Below are 19,717 nucleotides of genomic sequence, written 5' to 3' on the forward strand. Positions count from 1 at the left end.
TCTGGGAAGAGGAAGGGAACTACTGTGACATATGCACCAAATCTGATGATCGTTTGAAACTGATCAGTTGAATTTAACCCCCTTTGTCCCCTTCTAGTCCATTAGGAAATAAGAATCAACCATGGTCACATTGCCCATTTATTTATAGTATAATTACACAATAAGGTAAGTTTATATCTCCTGAATTTTGACTTATTGAGGAGTAATCCAATCTCAAAAATGATAACTCACTATTAATTAATGAGGACTGAATTATAGAATGTTTTGTACAGAAATTATTATTGAAAGAAATATAACCCTAAAAGATGTATTGAATGCCTTGATAAAATTAAGATACATTATGTTTAGCATTACCTTCATCCACCATTCCAGGAGAAAGCATATTAAAATAAAAAAGGTTATTTTGACATAATTTGTTCTTAATGATGCTTCACAGTTCCTCAAGCATGACTGATAGGACTTTATAATCACAGCTGAAGAGGGCTCCTGAATTCGTAGTCAAATTAATGAATGAACAAAATGTAATGTCACCCATCCATCCATTTACTCGTCATCTTATTTAGTACCTGTCTTTTTAAAAATGCTTCCTAAAATGCTATTTACACTGTGAATTGGTTTTACAAGACTCCTTTAAATCAAAGATGAAATTGAGGTCAGCCACTGTCTTACTGAAAATATCAAACTAGTAAAGTCTAAATTTATGAGATTTGGAAATTTTATAGTAGTTGACTATAGATCTATAGAACAGACAGTCTGGATTTTACAGGATCTATAGGGTGTCCAACACGTGTCTCCTTTGATCTATAAGAAACCTTCTCAGAACCACCCCCTCACTCCGCCCCCACAAGTAGGCTTGCCTTGCGTATCAATAGCCAGGCTTGCATCCGTGCTTCTTTCTAAACCAATCACCCACAGGGAAATGAAATTACAATCATTACTTAAGATTAATCAAGATTTGCTCCCTGAGTCATGTAAAGAGGTGAGGACCTGAACAAAAGCAAAGAAAGGGAGGAATGGCCAAGGAACCAACAGTGTCTGCTTCAGCTTTCCAGGAACCAGCTTCTTCCACACTCGTGAGATATGTGTTGAGGGGTGTGAGGTGACTTTTTGTAAGAGTGGCTAGTGCTTGTCATTGAAGACATAGGGGCCATGAGATATGATTGATGGAGGAACATTCTCCTTCCCCCAAATATCTCACTAATGAATCTTCTGAAAAGTCCAACCTTAGTCCTTTAGGTTAAGTTATTTTATCCAGAACAAAAGTACCTATTAAAATGAATGTATTATTTCAGAGTGGGATGGCATAGTACATAAACACCTTCTGATATTTTATTCAGCAACTCTTTTTTAAGAGCAAGGCACTACACTAGATGCCACAGGAGATGCAAGAATACATCACAAATAGCCCTTTACCCTGACAATCTATTGATCTGAGTGAGCTATGTGCACAAAGACCCTAGTAGAAAGTGATGCCATGGTGATGTGGCTGGCTGTTGGAGTTCAGAGGCAGGAACTATAACTTCTGAATGGTGTAGAGGAGGGAGGGAGAATGGTGGAGAAGGTGGCATTACAGTGGGCCTTGATGGACTGACTCTAAAATGGAGATACAGGAAGGCACAATCAAGGCATAAAGGCTCCACTGGGGTGTGGGGTGAGGAAGCACAGAAAGCATGCAGGGAAGACAAAGGGATCCCCTTTACCTGGAGCAAAATGACAGTAACCCATGGTTGATAAGATGAGAAACAAATCCTAGAGGCACTTGATGTCAGGTTAAGGAGTGTGGAACTTACTACAATACAGAGAGGAGCCTTCAAAGATATTGGAAGAAGAGAACGACTCTTGATCAGAGCTGTTATTAGGTAAATTGTCTAATTTTGATGGGGGATAAATTAAATGGAGGGAGGTGATAATAGACTTTGGCTATTATGTATCTATTAATTACTTGAAAGGACGTAGTTAATCATACGACAACTGTACATTTTGATATTTGCAATGACTTAGAGAAGAAAAGAAGAAACATTTCAGGATAGGTGGCATAGTCAAAGAAGTTTGGGTTCACACAAGTCACTTCACTGAAATGTCTTAGACATCTAAGAGACAATAAAGGGTGCTAGGGCCACCAAGGAGTTCCTGGTGGTTGCAGGGGTTGGAGTGAAGTTCAACAGCAATTTTAGTCAAGCTCAGCATTTGGCCCAGTGCAGAGATTTCTCCCAAGCACTGACAGGCTTTCTTATCCATGAGGACTGGGTCCCAACCACTGTCTATGGCCCTTGGCATTTGCTGAATTGGCACCAACCATTGCCCAAATAACCCCTCTGTTCTTCACTTTCCAAGTGACTCAGCAGGTCATTATTTAGGTTGTCTGAGTTGATTTATGAAACCCTAATATGACAGATGAGACTTAGTTTCCTTGAGGGTTTTTATTTCTCTAGGTAGTTTTCCATGATGGTAGCTACAATTACATGTGCATTTCTGCCAACGATACTTAGGTTTTTATTCTTTTTTTGTATCTCAGAGATTCTTGGCATCAGGTCCAGAGTTCTGGAATTCACTTCACCAGCTGTTTTGACTATGTTTGAAGTAGAAGGTTTGGCAAAGATTTATACAAAGCTATGCTATATGTGATGGATTCTAATTGGATGGAAGGAAGGATGGATGGATAGATAAATGGATGGATGAATGAATGGGTGGACAAATGGATAGATGGACAAATAGATGAATGTTTCCTATACTCTCTCATATCTGTGTTTTCTCACATGCTCCCTTTGCCTAAAATGTTCTTCTCCCACTCTCTACCCAGCTAACTCCTGTCTACCTTTTAAGATTCAGCTGAGACATTCCCCCTTCCAGAAAGCTCTCCCTGACTATCCTACTTGGGCTAGGTGTCTTGCTTTTTGCTCCTGCAGTGCCTGGTGCATCTCTCCACAATAATCTTTACTACTTTGCTGTGCTGGGCTGTAGGTCTGGCTCCCCTGGCCTTCAGACTCTCAGCTGTCTGAGAGCAGCATCTGACTTTGAGTCTGCATGCCCTGCACTGACCCCGCTGTAAATCATGGAGTAGGAGCACAAGAAATTTTCAATAAAATTAGAATACAAATAATGAGGAGTGGGAAGTAGAAGATATTGCAAAAGCTAAGGGTTGCTACTGGCTGCAGTAATGACGGTAAACCAGATGATTCAGCCAGCCTGCTAGGTAGACTCACCCTTATTAATCTGAATTATCTATCTATTTATCCACCTATCAACTATTAATAGCTCTCACAATTATAGGGCAAAGTTGCACCAAAAAGCCATTATCAAAGAGTTTCTTTGGGAAACAGAGATACTAAATTAAATTTTCTCATTTTTATCAACATTCTCACAATTACATAATCAAATTGGATTGTTTCAACCTAGTTGGCCTGTCAGGTCATCCTGATCAGCAAAGATATATTCATTAGACCTTATCTCTATCCTTATGTAAAGAGAAATATCTGTAAATGTCAGAACATCCAATATCAGGACTGATTTTCATCTGTTGTGCACTGGTAGAGCGTTTTGGCCAGCATCTATTCTATTTGTTGGTGTTGGTCCATGTTGAGTCAGTTAATAAATTATTGTACTATTGCCCTTGCTCAAATTACTGAATTATAAATTTAAAGAATTATAAAAGTAGAGAAAAATAGCTTATTCCAGAAACCTGAAACCTCTAATTTAAACACTTTCATGCAGATATCTCCCGTGTGTAGATATGACACGTACTGGTGATTTTGCAACTACAGATTATTAAGTACTAATAAAAAGACCAAGGAGAAAATTAATGTAGTTCTGAAAACTAAGTGGTATATTCAGAGACTCTTATGAAACATTCCTCTCAACCATAGTTAATGGTCAGTACAATCAGAAAAGTTTCAGGAGAAAAATCAACATTTTTAAGGGTGTATTAGTTTCCTATTGCTGTTGTAATAAATTACCATACATTTCATGGCTTAAAACAATGCAAATTTATTCTTTTACAGTACTGGAGATCAGAAGTCTGAAATATGTTTTGATGGGCTTAAATCAAGATCCTGGTAGGCTGTATTCCTTCTAAGGCTTTAGGGTAGAATCTGTTTCCTTCCATTCTCAGCTTCTAGAGTTTGCCTATATTTCTGGCTCATGGCCCCCTTCAATATTTAAAGCCAGAAGTGGCTGGCCAGGTTGTTCTCACACTGTATCACTGTTACTAATTTTTGCATCTTTTTTTCCCACATTTAAAGGACCCTCTTAATGATTACATTGAGTTTAAGATAATCCAGGATAATCTCCCCAATCTCAAGGTCCCTAACTTAATCTGAATTGCAAAGTCTCTTTTGAATATGAAAATCTATGGGGGCCCATTATTCTGCCTACCACAATGGGTTTACAAATGTCACAGTGGTCGTAGTGTTTGATGTTGGCAACCCAATCTGGCCATCATCACAAACCTTGTCTTCTCTCTGAAGTCTGCAACTGAGCAACTGGATAGTTGTGTCTATTGGAATGACATAGATGGTGGAGCCCAGTTGGAAGATGGAATTAAAAGATAGATGGAATAATAAAAATGTGGAAAGATAAAAATCATGTGAGATGAAATCAATCAAGAAATATATATCAAATATACTTTATGCTAAGCTCTGTAGGCAACAAGAAACAGAAGAAAGTAAGAGTCTTACTCTAAGGAGCTTCAAATCTTGGAGGCAAAGTACAAACACAAATAACTAATGTTTGTACATTTACCCATCAGTTGCATGAAGTAACAGACTTTCTTGTACCCTACAGATAAACTGCTTTACTCATAGCCTGGAGTGTGTCTTGACGTCCTTTCTGTGCTTTGCTGACAGTGTGCCCTAAACCCTCAGGCATGTCCCAGAAACAATAAGTCAGCTTGGCTGGAGCTAAAGGAGAATATTGTCCTTAAAATGAGATGAGTAGGAGAGGCCCACATGTTTGTTGTAATCAGGAACAGTTGGTATACTAATGACCCACCCAGGAATCTCTTGTTCCTCCTGTTGTATTGTCCTCTTCAGGTCTGGCAAGTTGGAGTACTCAAGAGCTGGCCAGTACTAATGCTTACAGCTAAACTTCCCTTTTGACATTTCATTGCTACCACTCAACAATATCTAGGTTTTCTAAGTGGTCACAAAAAAGAGTATTTTATCAGTTTGGAGGAAAGCTCCATCATAAACAGAGGCCTTTGCCACATGTGTGATTTCAATGTCAATTCCTCGAACACAGTTCCATTTGAAAATGCTTTAGTTCCAGCCCATTTATTTTATCTTGGAGAAACAGTTCCACTCTTGTAGTCTCATTGATTATGTCCTTATTCTCCCTTGATGTCAGAGCTAGGCTGGGTTATTCCAGTTTCGTGTCATCAATGCTTCAACCACGGCCTTCAAGTCGGGCTTTTAGAACAAGACGTGTTCCAACCTCACAAAAACAGGGAAATTGTTCTAAGATGCAAACAAAGTGGTCCATGATCAATAAAACATAGGAAGTGAGTAGGAGGATTCTTCCTCTCTGTATTCTTAAGCACTCCTCTGCTTCTTTGGTCATAGATGAATTAAGATAAAAACGATACCTTTCAGATCTCCTTGTTCCAGCTCTGATACTAATGCACAATTATTTCTTATATTTTCCTTTCAGAATTATAAAAATGCAAGCTGTAATATAAGAAAACAATTGGGGGGGATAAATAAATTCCAAAAACAGTTCTTTGTTAAGATTTACAAAATAGAAAAAGAAAAAACAAAAACAAAAAACAAGTAAGCCTGGTTAAAATCCAAAGAGCAAAAAGATTAGGAATGAGAATGGAGACATAATATAGATACCATTAAAGTTAAAATAATTATGAGAAAATTCCCCCATAGCAGCAAAGTTGAAAACCTAAAGCAAATGTATGGACTGGATTTGCTTACAGTATGGACAAATAAGCTCTTACCAGACCAACTATACACAAAATAAATATACAACTCCTTGAAGGCACTGGAAAGGTAGATTTTGGGGGCAGATTCTGGATTGACACTTAGAAAAAAAGGAAACAGCATAGGGTGACTTCCTTCCCCTTTTTTTCCCCGAGGGCGGGTTTCAGTCTATACCATACAGTGTATCAAAAACTAAAAGAAACCCTCAATCTTATTGGCTTGTTGAGTCAGAAGATTCAGTTCAACCAGGGCCACAAGAAGGTAAAAAAATCCTTGTAGAAAGCCAGAAATGGAGAGCTACAAATTCTGTGTATAAACTCTGCTCAGATCTCTGTCTGACCCATGAATTATGAATACATAAAACAAATTCTCAGAATCCCTTCTAAAGCTAAAAGAATGGAATTGAGATTTGAGGTGCCACCCAAGTGATAGAGTTTGCAGTTGGAATCCAATCAAATTAATTGTCTGCAAAAACAAAAAAGTTAACAGTCTTTAGGGGAATATCACAGAATGTAGAATGTCTACAACTTAACATTACAATGTTCAAGATTCAAACAAAATTACTTGATACATAAAAGACAGGAGCATGTGACCCATTCTTAAGAGAAAGAGGGATTCTAAGATGGCTGAGATGTTGGAATTAGCAGACAAAGATTTACAGCAGTGACTATAAATATGTTCAGTGATGTGAAGGAAAACATGTTCAAAATTAATGAAAAGATAGGACATCTCAGCAGAGAAATAGAAACCATAAAAAAGAATCAAAAGCTACAATAAACTTTAAAGCTGAAATAAACTTATTGAATGAGATTCAGAACCAAATGGACATGAGAGAGGAAAGAACCAGTGAATTTAAAGATACATCAATAAAAACTATCCAATCTGAAGAATGAAGAGAAAATATAGAGAAAGAAACAAACAGCCTCAAGAACCTATGGGACAATATCAAGAGGTTAACACATGTGTAACTGGAGTCTCAGAAAGACATTAGAGAGAAAATGGAACCAAAAAATATTTGAAGAGAAAAATGGCTGAAGACTTTGACAAAAGTAGAAAATGTCAAGATTCAAAAAACACAGCTAACCTTAAGTAGAATAAACACAAAGAAAACCACACCTAGGCACGTCAAATCTCTGTAAACTAAAGATGAAGAGAAAATCTTGAAAATAGCCAAAACAAAATGACATTATATATAATACAAGGGAATAATGTTTCAAATGAATAATGTTTCTGCCCTCTCCTCAAAAACTATGGTGCTAAGAACACAGTGAGACAAAATCTTTAAAGTGCTGAAAAAAAAAAAAAACAACCACCACCATCATAACCTATCAAACAAAAGTATTCTTTGAGAATGAAAGTGAAAGAATCTACATCCAGCAAAAGTATTCTTTGAGAATGAAAGTGAAAGAAAGATAATTTCAAATCAAAGAAAAGTGTGGTAATGTGTTATCAGCAGATCTGCACTGCAGGAATGAACTGAAGGACGTTCATTCAACTGAAGGGAGATGATACCAACAGTTCACGTCGCTCTTCAGAAATGAATGAAGAATGGCACAAATGGTAAATATCTGGATAAACATAAAAAGTTGCTTTCTCCTAATTTCTTTAAAAGACATATGACTGTTTAAAGTAAAAATCACACTTTAATATTGTCTTGTAAGATACATAACGTATGTAGATGAAATATATATGACAACTATAGCACAAAGTTCAGAATGAGGGGAAATTTATCTATAAGATGTAATGCACAATATTAACTCTAAGGAGACTGTGAAATATTAATAATATGCATCTTAATCCATACAGCAACCATTTAAAAACTGTAATTCAAAGAGGTACAGATAAAAAAAAGCCTACAGAGAAACTGAGATCAATTTCTAATAAAAAAGTATCCAAAATAACCCAAGACTAGATCAAAAACTTGTATAGAAAGTCTACTATGAGGATATTAGGAAAGTGATTAAAATTTTCCATTAAAATGTTACCAGGACGAAACGGTTTCACAGTTGATTTCTAATGAGTCTATAAAAAAGGAGATAATTGCAATGTTGTTTAGATTCTTCCAGACCTCTGAAAAAAAAGGAAATCTCCCCATAAAGTTAGCACAACCTCCACACAGTTGATTTCAGGCTTTGGCCACCAATCTTATGGGGCTGAAGTTTAGGGGCACTGACCGCCCTTGTGTAGTCCTGTTCTTTCTGCTATTTTGAGGATTCATGTACTCACCTTACCTCTCCCTAACGTTCCCACAACAATCAGCACTCAGAAGTATGGGAGTCACTAACGTGATATCTCAGTTTTGAAAAGGTATGTATCTCTAGCGTAACTAACAACCTTCTTTGCCAGGAGAGAATGGAGGGAAGGAGAGAGGACAGAAGGAAGGTATTAATAGATACCAATCACCTGCTACTACGTGCCAGTAAATTCACCAAGTATTCTTTATAGCCTGGGAGATCGATAATATTACTCCCCCTTTTATAGACGTAGAAACTGAGGACCAGAGATGCTCTAAAAAATGCAGGGGAAAAACTCTCCTGTGAGCTCATGAAGTTAATAGTGTTAGGTGTGAGATTTGAAGTTAGAGCTCTCTGATTCCAGCATGTGGTTTTCTATTTCTTCCAACTGCCAGAAGGATTTCTTGAAATATTTAATTGAAAATGTTCTCTCTTTGTATTTAATTACTTCTAGAAACTTGAAGAAGCATGTGTTTTATTTGCAGTCTCAGTGTAGCATCTGTCCCTCTTCCAAGGGATCTATGTGTCCTTTCCTGTTAGAAACATCATGAGAATGACAAGCAGCTGAATTTCCTAAGGAGTGTGATTTGCTCTTCTGTAATAACCTACAGCCTATTTCCCCTTTATTTTTATTCAACAACGACGGCAACGGCAAATTTGTGGGTTAACTACTTTGCGTGCCAAGTACAGTGGTAAGCTTGAGGATAGCAAGCTGTATTCCTTGGCCCCGGGTGCTTACGTTCTAGTAAAATAAAATAGTTTAATGCGGAGTTCATCAACCCTGGCTACGTGGTAGAAACGCTTGGCAAGTTTTTTGTTTGTTTGATGCCTGGGCCACTCTCAGAGGTTCTAATTTTTGAGGGTCTGTGGTGAGGCCTGTCATTGGCATTCTTTAAAAGCTCCCCAGGTAATTCCAATGGGCAGCCAGGGTTGGTAGCCACTGATTAAATGTGGGTGTTACTCATCAAAGGAATTAATAGAAGGATGTTTGCGACGGTTGCCAAAGGAATATATCCCAAATGTGGAATTTCAGATATTACAGTTTTTAAATAAAGGAGACAGACACTTTGGAGCCGAAAGTCCTTCCTGTACAGCAACTGAAATCTCCGTCCACGGCTAAGGCCAACTTGGCTCCAAAGCTTTCTGATCAAAATTCCCCACGTATCCTGCCTGGAGATTATATGGTAGCATTGGTTACCATTTACTAAGTGCTACCTGCCTGTTATCCGACTTAATTCTCACAAGGATCCCGTGAGGCAGGCAGTATGAGTTTCGTTTTACAAATGAAGTGTCAGGGTGGGAAGGCAGCATGCTGGAGGTCACAAAGCCAGAAAGCGGGGCAGCCGAAAGCAGTGTCTGCTCTCACCCAGGACGCTGCATCCCAGCGGCCCGCAGCGTGGTGCTCAGCAGATCGGTTTGAGGAAAGGGGCCAGGAGGAATAATTCATTCCCAGACCCGCTCAGCTCGTAGGCTCTGCAGACCCACGTCCGTGCTGTAACCTAACTAAGGTCAGCTGCTCTTGCGTCTTGAATTGGTCTGGGATAAATTAAAAATAACCCCCTTCCTCTCTTCTCAACGTCATCGCTCTTGGAACAGAGCGGCATCTCCGTTCTTCACAATCGTTCAGAAACGAGAGTTGAAGAAAGATTGCAGTTCTTGCCATCTTCCTGTCACCCTTTCACCTGCTCTGTAAAGACAGCCAGAGGTATTTAGCAGTCGGCAAAATGGGACAATGGCTGCTACATGGTTTTGTCATCGTACTGTCTCCCTTCTGTACTCTTTTTCCCCTTTATGAAATCTAGACATTTAGACTTTTTAATCAAAACTTTCTCAGAATGAATAGAATAAATTCATTACAGTACAGGATGAAGGACTGAGAAAGCCTCATTTGCCACCTTTCCCAGGGACAGTCACATGTTAACAGGGGACAAAGAGTTCAATTTGGGAGTCCGATACACGTGGATTTGAATCTTAGGCTGCCTACTGGTTATGTAATACTTGGCAAGTAACCTAACCTCTCTTAGTTTCAATTTCCTCATCTCTAAAAAGAGAATAATACTTCAGAGGGTTGTGATGAGGATTAAAAAGATTTGAGACTGTGCCTAGCACGGTGCCTGGCACATAGTAGGTGCCTGTTAAATATTTATCCACTTTTCCTTTCACTTCGATGACAGAATTCATGCATCAGACAGGAGTAAAAGTTCTTTGGGACATGTTGTTTCAGAAATCTCTCAACAGCAAATGGTCCCGCTTCCTCTGCTCCATAGACTACACAATTCTTGTTGAGGAACACATTGTACTCTTCCCCAGTGAGTCATGTTAACACACACACACACACACACACACACACACACACACACACATGCACACATTCTCTCTCTCTCTCTCTCTCTCTCTCTCTTCCTCCCTCCAGGACTGCTGTTGTGGGATATAGATGTTTCATGTAGGAAGGTCATGACTATATTTCATATACAGGCTGTTTGTCAGCTGTTCCTTGCAAGCCTGAAGCCTCCCTCAAAACACAGGTGTGAAAGTTAGTGTCTAATCTCTGATGCACTAAATGTTTAGATACTGCCAGCATTTTGGAAGAAATAGCTACCTCTTTCTTTCTACAGAGTTTGAAGTGCAGTTCCTCTGAATGAAGAACTACACATTGTGTTCATACAGAGTGTGGCTGAAATGCAAATGTATTTGAAAGCTTGTGCCTTCATCCCAATGCAGTAAAAAGGTGACTGTTATTAAAGAACAATACAAAGCCATTAATTACCAAGCTTTCAAGGAAGCTTTGTGCACAAGTTTGACTTTCATTATCTGTCTTTGTCATCCTTGTAAAACATCCCATTAGACTTTCTACTAAGGCAGAGAAACCAGGCTGACAATGGAAACTAAGTTGTTTAATTGCTATTACCTTTGAAAGTTTGAAGTGCAGTATTTTTTCGTAATTGTTTCAGGAAAAGAAGCTTGGATTTAAGGACTAGGTTGGGTGAACTACGGATTGAGATAATGCCTGCTGCTGCATCAAGATTCTAATATTGCAAGTCCTGCCCCGTTGCAGCAGGACTCTAACTTCACTTTGGGTACACAGGCCAGGCTCGAAGCCTCAGTGATCTGGGTTCAAAGATCAGCTAGGCAACTTACAAAATGGTAGACCTTGGCAAATCCTGTCATCTCCCGCTGTCTCAATTGCCTTATCAGCAAAATCAGCAGAATGACGGCACCTCAAAGGGTCTTTGCGAAGGTAAACAACAGAATTTATGTAATGCACTATTACATTAACCAGAGAAGAGTCAACAAATGCTGCTTCCCCCTCTCCCCTCTATGCAATCAAATGTAGTTAGTCCAGAGCAATTACATTCGAGGAAATAAAATTAAAGTGGGCCTTAAGGGCAGTGTTGGAAGGAAAGAGAAGTCACAGAAGGAAAATACCCTCCTGTGTGTGTGTGTGTGTGTGTGTGTGTGTGTGTGTATGAGGCCCAGTCTTTGAAACTCAAAGTACAAAGCATAAAAATTCCAATACATTTGGACATGTACCTAATGGTGAGGGGTGCGGACGTGAGCCCCGACACCAGCACCAGCAAGGGGTGCCATTTACCTGGCCTGGCGATGTTAGCTCCCACTAAATGTCATATTCATAGCAGAGAATTTGATGGGTTAATTCAAATGAAGTCAAGGCATTAAATCTCTTGTGGAATAAACAACAATGGGTCATGCATTTTTGAGACATATTTTCTGAGCTTTTTTTTTTTCTTGTAAACTAAAGCAGTCTTTCCTGGCTCCTGAACACAAGCCGTCCTCATCTATTTCCTCAAGTAATCCATTATAAATTATGACAGGCTCCCCAGAGCCTGGCGGGCAGTGCTGCCCAGTGTGCTGCCCAGGTCTCACTTTTCTGTCCTGGTCATCTCCGACAAGTTCCATGCGTGACCAGTCAGGAGACGGCTAATTCCAGTCCACACATTTTGCAGATGAGCTTCATTTTATTTTTAATTTCCCCACAAATGCATGCCAGGCGCAGATTTCGTCAGCTACAGACATAGCTCTCTAATCTGTGCCGCTCTTCCGTAGCTCATACTACCAAATGAATTAAGGTCCAGTTACATATAAAAGTGATTATGATCAGCGAAATGTCTGCCCAGAGTGGCCTCCCCAAAAAGGGTAAAGATTCGAGGCTCTGACACTCCCCTTTGGCCATCTTGGGGCCATGCACTGCACAAAAAAATGACCCCATGGACAACTTTCTAAAACCCACATGGCCTTTAGATTTTGCAGCCCGGTGGCCTCTGGCCAGCATGGAGCAGAAAGAAATCGCTTTCTCATGTTGGGGGAAATTATTTGTTTTCTGTCTTCCCCCGACAAGATTCGAGAGAACTGACCTCATCCTTTTGAAAGTTTCCTATTTCACATATACAGGCATCTGGCTTTCTCTTGAAGGCAGGTGCCTTCTTCCAAATCCTGACATTTGAGGGACAGGACTCTACATCTTCTCATTAGCTTCATCCAGGCATTTCTTGGGACAGCTCAAGTCTGTGTGGACTGTTTTCCCTCAGGAAAGGGCCAGCAGGGCCTGGGCAGGGCCAGCAACACACAGCAACGCACAGAGACCCAGGAAGTTGAATCAGACCAGGGAGCAAAGCAAGAAAGGCCATCTCCGTGTGCTCTCTAAGGGTCTGTAATCTAACTCGGGGGACAGGAAATACTCCCAAGGACACATTTACTTGTTGTAAGTTATCATATCCATAAGTTAACTAGATAAGAACAAGACCAGGAGAACAAGGAACGACGTAGCAGAAAAAGTTTTGGGGACCACAAGGCTGGATTTTGCCACCAAAGAAGAATGCGATCTTGTGTACTTCACTGCCTCTCTCTGGGCATCTGTCCCCACAAAGGTAAAATCTGGAATATCCTGGACTTCTATGACAAATGGCAAAAGAGCTACAAGAAATCAGAAAAGCCTTCTTCCTTTCCACTGAAGTTTCTAGAACAATTATCGCAAAAGCATAAGCAGGCTGATTCTGAGGGGGATGTCAGGGCAGTCCCCTGAGTATCAGGCCTGGTACAGGGGCTTTTTCCAACTTGCTGTGCAGACCCCAAAGCCAGTGAGGCAGACTGTGTTCAAACCCTTTGCTACGGTTCTTGTTAGGGTGGAACCAACTTGACAGAAGGTCCAACGGAGGTTCTGAGCTCTGAAAGGAGCCCGAGCGTGGTGTGAAGGCTGAGGAAACGCTGCCCTGCAGGGCAGAAGCCGGCCGGGCCTGCTCCCCCAGCGCCCGCCGCCCTGGCCCCGCTGCCCTCTGGGACACGCCGACCTTGGGAGTCGCCCAACTTGAGAAGCTTTTGAGCTCTTCCTGTCGCCGTGCCCCACCCCATCCCATTCCACCCTGGCCTCTTTTTTCTCCTCCCTGGCAGCCACCCTGTTTTCAGATGTTTACCCAGAGTTAGGGCCTCAGTGGCTGTGTGGGGCCTGGGGAGGGCAGAGCCCCCGGCAGAGGGATTCCTCCGGGAGGCTTCCAGGGCGCAGCACAGCACGAGGCCCCTACACCCTCTGTGCCTTCCGACAGACTCTGGGGGGTGTGTTTTCTCTGGTTGACACTGGTCCGTGTCTCTGGCTCGCAGTATCATTAATCCTAGATTAGCCCAAGCTGGATGCCTTTTTCGGGAACACTGGTATCGTCTGTGCCGCGAGCGCCCCATCCCAGTGGTCTCAACTTGATCAGGACATCCGGATTTTGTAACATCATTTTATAACTGTTCCCCCGACCCTGATTCCATCCTTCAGAGCTCTGAGGACATGTAACTGGAAGCCACTCCAGTTTCTCTCCCCCTCTGTGGTGGACCCGTGTCACCTGCCGTCCTGGCATCATCACCCAGGCATGCACTGTCACACTCCCAACCGGAACGTCAGCTTGCTGTTTGAGATTCACACCGACACTCGGTCCCCAGAGGGCTCCTCCCGGAGCCAGGGCGGCCTGCGCTTGGGAGCACATAAAAGCACAGGAGTCCCCTCGCTTTTTGGCAGCACTTCAAGCGCTAGCCCAATGAAGAGAGCTTGACAGCATACTTGCAAACTCCACAGGCCCCAAGGGCTCAAACACCACGATATTTATGCTCACAGGGTGGAGAGCCAAAACAGTTGGGTTGTTATGCAGACGCGGGCCTCAGTTGGGACCAGCATTTCTGACACCTGTTAACTGGCATTTGAAAGAACTGAGTTGAGGGGGGTGGGGGCCTTGGGAGCTGCTGCCAACCTGTACCTGAACAGCGGGGAGTCCAGCAAGGGTTTGGCACCCCCCAGCTGGTCAGAGATTCCCTGGGGGAGATGAGAAAATGAGTCCAAGGGCTGCCAGAAAGGATAATGACAGGAGGAAGAAAATAGGAAGGAGGGTGAGAAGAAAAGTAAGAGACCAACAAGGAAAGAAAAAAATAGAGAGGGCGGGTATTTTTAGATTTGCCAGCACAGAGCTTTGTGCTCGCAGCACCCTGGTCACTGTGTCCACAGCACCAGTTCTACTGGCCCTGGTTGGAAGAGGCACTCCATTCCTGTCCCCATCCCTCCTGGGGATATAGGTCCCACCCGCCTTTGAAAGCACAGGACCACCTCCTCCAAAGAACCATCTCTGAAAACCCAGACAACCATCCTACTCTTCCTTTTGGAGCTCTCACTGTAACACGCAGTTCAGCCCTTCACCATTCTTGTGTGTGTGTGTCCTGTGCTCCTCCCCCGCAATCGCCTCCTGCCCCACAACCCCAATGTTGAACTCCTCGGGATCATATTAGAGGCTTTCTGTGGCCCACGGTGCCTGGCACAGTCCTAGACTCAAAGTAGATTCTCAGTATCCACAGCTGGTGGATTGGTTTGCTCCCTCCGGGTGGCCTTTTCTGTTCCAGACATCCCTGCCTCAACTTCCTCTCAGCAAAGCCCTGATCTGCTCCCGCATAGCTTCAAGCTGGCTACCTGGCTCTGTGCGTCTCTTCCCCCTGCACCTGTCTCCAGGTGTGGATGGCCCATAGTTCGACCTTAGGTGAGACTAGGTTTAAATGACTTAGCAAAAATAGTTTCTATGTTTCATTGTTAGTGCTAAAAAAGAAATGTCTATCGACTCTCTACTTACGAGCCGACTAGGGTTCTAAAAGTCAGCTTGTACCTTAGCTCATAGAAACATTATAAGTGAATTCATTTATTCATTCAGTCAGTCAACAAATACATCTTGAGCATGACTCCAAGGCAGGCACTATTCTAGGTGCTGAGGAATTTGCATGGAGCAAAACATACAAGAGCCCTTGTCCTCAAAGAGCTTATATCCTGGTTGGGGGAGACAGACAACCCACAAATAAGCAAGTAAAATGCAGAGCATGCCAGCTGATCTGGAATGCCACAGGAGGGAATAATACAGGAAAGCGGAACCAGGTGCTGGGATAAGGCCGGGACAGTAAACAGGGTGATCCGAGAAGACCTTATCTGAGAGAGACCTGAGCCATGCTCCAGGCTTGAGGCAGGAGTGAATCTGGTGTGTTCAAGAACGGCAAGAAGTGGGGACATTTGCTCAGGACCTTTTGAGGCCATGTGCTCCAGGCTGGTCACACACATTTGGCTCGGAATAAATTCTTTGAATTATTCTGCAGAGATTTTTTTTTTCATTAACAAGATGGCTCGGAGAAGACACGGAACCTCCCAAAGGAGTCACTCCAACTTGGTGCTAGGTACTGGCGCGGCACTGACTCTCAGCTGCTCCCTGGGCACAAGTCCTCCTGAGCCTCGGACCTCATGCTCTCGGTTGACGGTCCTGGTTTGTTCTGAACTATAGGTTCTTTTCCTGGGAAGTTGTTGTTTGGAATCCTAATTTTGATTTGGAGGTGCATTCTAAAGGGTCTTCTCCATTGCCTCTTCCTCCCAAAATTAATCTCATTTGGCTTTTCTGTGCATTTGCAAAATAAGAAAATTGCACTGTCTTTTTTATAGATAAATGAGAGGCTGAGTTCCTCAGCTCTGATGAGAAAGGGCATTTTACTCCTCACAACCAAAAGGTGCCCCTGGGTGACCAGGGGCCTAAGTGGGAATGTCTGGGGTGACTCCCTGAGACACAAGGTGGCCCTACAGTGAACCCCCAAAAACAACAACAAAAAAGAATAGCAAGAAAGCCAGACTAGCTCAAGCAGAATGAGCAATGGGGTGATTGGTTTCCCTGGCCAGCCCACTGGTTGTCTATTGAGCCCATAAATAGTCTGAACATCAATTCTAATTCAATAGTAAACATTTACTGAGCACCTACTCTATGCCAGGGATTAGTGCTAGGTGTTGCGACTAATTCTTTCAACTACCCTTAACCATGGTTCTGTGGGAATATCCCTTCTGGGTGTCAGCTGGGGAGAGCTAGGGACATACAGAGCCACCCAGGGCAGCAAGGGAGCTGGGCAGATAAAATGAAAATCCCAGTAGATAAAATCTCCCTCTTGGAGGCAATTTGGGACATTAGAACCATCTCTTGATTTAGAGCCTCAGGCATTTAGTTTGTTGCTGAGTGTTGTTTTTTTGTCCTTGGACAAGTTGCATAACCTTCCCAGCTCTTGATTTCTTGGAGATAATAATGACTGTTTTACCTTTTTTGTGAAAATTAAATGAGGTTAGTGTACATGAAAGAGCTTTGTAAAACATGAAACAGTCTACTGATCTGAGTTGTCATGACTTAAGGTGAATTATTCTCCCTGTCTTCTACACCGGTAAATTAATACACATCTCCTAGGGACTCCTTCATATTTGGAAGTGCTGGTGAGTTTTATGTTAGCTGCCTGATCTTTTTGGGAAAGGCCATGGGGCCAGGCAGTTTCAAGATGGCGAACAGATCAGCTGAAAGATTCAGATGGGAGAAAAAACAGGTCAATAAAGGAGAAAATTACCTGGCTCTAGGGGAGGTTATGGAGTGGAATCTGAGAAAAGTTATATAGTTCATCTCAAAAATGACAAGCAAGAGGACAGACCCAAATAAATCATTACACAGGTAAAACCACATTTCCCCTCTGGATGCAGTTCTTTTCACTTCACTTTCCTGCATCCTTCAGGGCCCATTTTCCACAGTGTTGAAGTGGCCCAAATAGCCCAGGTCCCACCACCTGGCCGATGCCATCACCTCCCGAGCCTGCCTACCTTCCCTCCACTGCTCTTTAGAACGAGGAGCTCTATATGGGAAGGACAACTTTTAGCGACACAGAACTCATTTCCTTATTATGATATAATACAATTCTGGATTTCATTCTGGAAAGCCCTCATTATTACAAAGTTCTTTCTTAAAGTCACTTAAACTCTGCTTCCCTGTGATTTCTGTTCCTATATCCTGGGCCACCCTCTGAGGTACTCCAAGGCACTCTAACTCTTCTTCCAAGATACAGCTTCTCCGATATCTGAAGCTAGGTCCCTATCCCACTGTCCTAACTCCAGCACATTCAGTTTAAGATTTTCTCTTTATCCTTGGTGTTCTTCAATTTTACCATGAAGTATCTAGGGTTTTGTTGTACTTGTTATTTTGTTTTGTGTTGATTTTTAATCCTGCTTTGTACATAGTATGTGCTTTCTTTTCAATCTCAGGATTCAAGATCTTCTTCAGTTCTTAAAACTTCTTAGCCATTTCTTTTTCTAGTATCAATATACTTTCCCTGTCTCTTAACAGCACTTTCATCTTTATCTCTTTATCTCTCTGTGTTCTTAATGAACTTGACAGAGCTGTCTTCCAATTCAGAAATTCTCTTTTTGAGTATGACCAATGTCGTGCTTACTCATTACTGTTTTATTTAATTCTACTCATACATTTTAATTTCTTATTACTGCATAGAAGCTGAACTCTAGTCCACCTCTTCCTGCTCCAGGATTTGGCTTCTAGTCATGGATTACTTTACCTTTCTACTAAATTTCTATTGCATAAAAATAGCTATCTTAATTTAGAGTACAGCTCTTCCTTCTAATTGTCTCTTTTTATATTTTAATTGTCATGGTTATGTGGTTTTCAAAACATTAAAGGCCCCAAAATGGAAACTTAACTATCTTGACTCTCTTCCTATAGTCCTTGAATTGACTTTATATGCCTCATCTCCTGGGCTTTGCTCAGCAGGATTACTGTTCATGATCCCCAGAACCGAATGCAGAGCACTCCAGTGAGTGCTCTGAAGGTCACTCTTTCAGACACAGAACACTGAGCAAACAGGACTTCTCACAACACGGGTTCTTTTACGGAAGCATCCTTTATGCTAATTAATCAACTCTCAGGCACAGGCTTAGATCGAGAGTGCTGAAGCCTTGTCTATTTCTTCCTCTATGGGGTGTGCTCCTGAGTGGGAGTCTTCCTATGTTCACTAACGCAGATTACAGTCAACGTGCATTCATGCTACCGACATTAAAGTATTTTAAGAAAAATTACAGGCACTACAACAAGACGGGCAGAAGACTGGAAAAGCCTATAACCTTTAAGCAAAATCTGAAGATAAATGGGAAGTTGTAGTCACTTGTTTAGATAGAGAAACAATAGTACTCTCTTCCTGAAATCTGAATGATTTCTGTCTCATGACTTGTTTATTTTAATCCCATTCTTTTGGCGAGAAAATGACTCAGTTACAACTCAAATTTGCTCATTCCACCACCATCCCACTCAGTCTTTAAGAGACATTTCCAATACAAAGAATTCCCAAATAGACTTGAAGCTTCAGAGCTAGGGTAGCAGCAATCCATGAAGACAATGAAATTGTATACTTGCATCTGCATTTCTTTCAAATCCTAGTTTGTTCAGTGCATCTGGATAGCTAACACTCCACCTTAGCTAATACTCTTTTCAGCCTCTAAACTCCCTCTATCTTTCTCCCTAGTTTGGCAGAAAGACTTTGGGCTTCATCTATAGGCATGTTTTTAACAAAGCAATGGGGTGTTGGGATTCAGGAATTCAGCACACACACTGGACCTTTTAGTATGGACAACAGTGGGTGGAGACACTAGTGGGTGCAGATGTCACTCTTTCCTCATTGCATAGCCAAATACCTGCAGTTAATCATTGTCATTTTGTTGCCTAAGATGGAAAACTACACTAGATTAGGAGCCAAATGCCTGGATTCAAGCTCCAGCTCTGTCACTTACCAGCTGGGTATGTCTGGGTGAGTCATGAGTCACTTGAGGCTTCTCAAGCCCGATTTACTAATCTGTCTATTAGTCAATTTACTAATGAGGCTTGTGAGTCCACTTTGACTCACAAGGGAGTTGTTGGATTGAATGGCAGAGCTGGTAGATTTTGAATTGTAAATTATAAAGTGTTTTATGGGCAGAAAGAAGTATTTGTATCAGTTATGTACATGCACTCAATTATTTCTCATGAGCATACTTTGAAGACTGCAAGCTGCATATCTTTGCAGTGCCTGACAGTTTCAGACACCCACTGGCACCATTTAATGTGTAAGTGAAAGAATGAGATTTTTTAGTAGGAGAAGACAAGGCCTTGGCTTAATACTAATATCATATAGTATGCCTAGGAAAGAGTATTCAACATCATTTATTCAACAAAAAGTTATTGAAAACCTTCCAGGCTCAAAGTT

Source organism: Propithecus coquereli, unplaced genomic scaffold (genome assembly GCF_000956105.1).
Source record: "Propithecus coquereli isolate 6110/MARCELLA unplaced genomic scaffold, Pcoq_1.0 Scaffold110, whole genome shotgun sequence".
NCBI classification, from domain to species: Eukaryota; Metazoa; Chordata; class Mammalia; order Primates; family Indriidae; genus Propithecus; species Propithecus coquereli.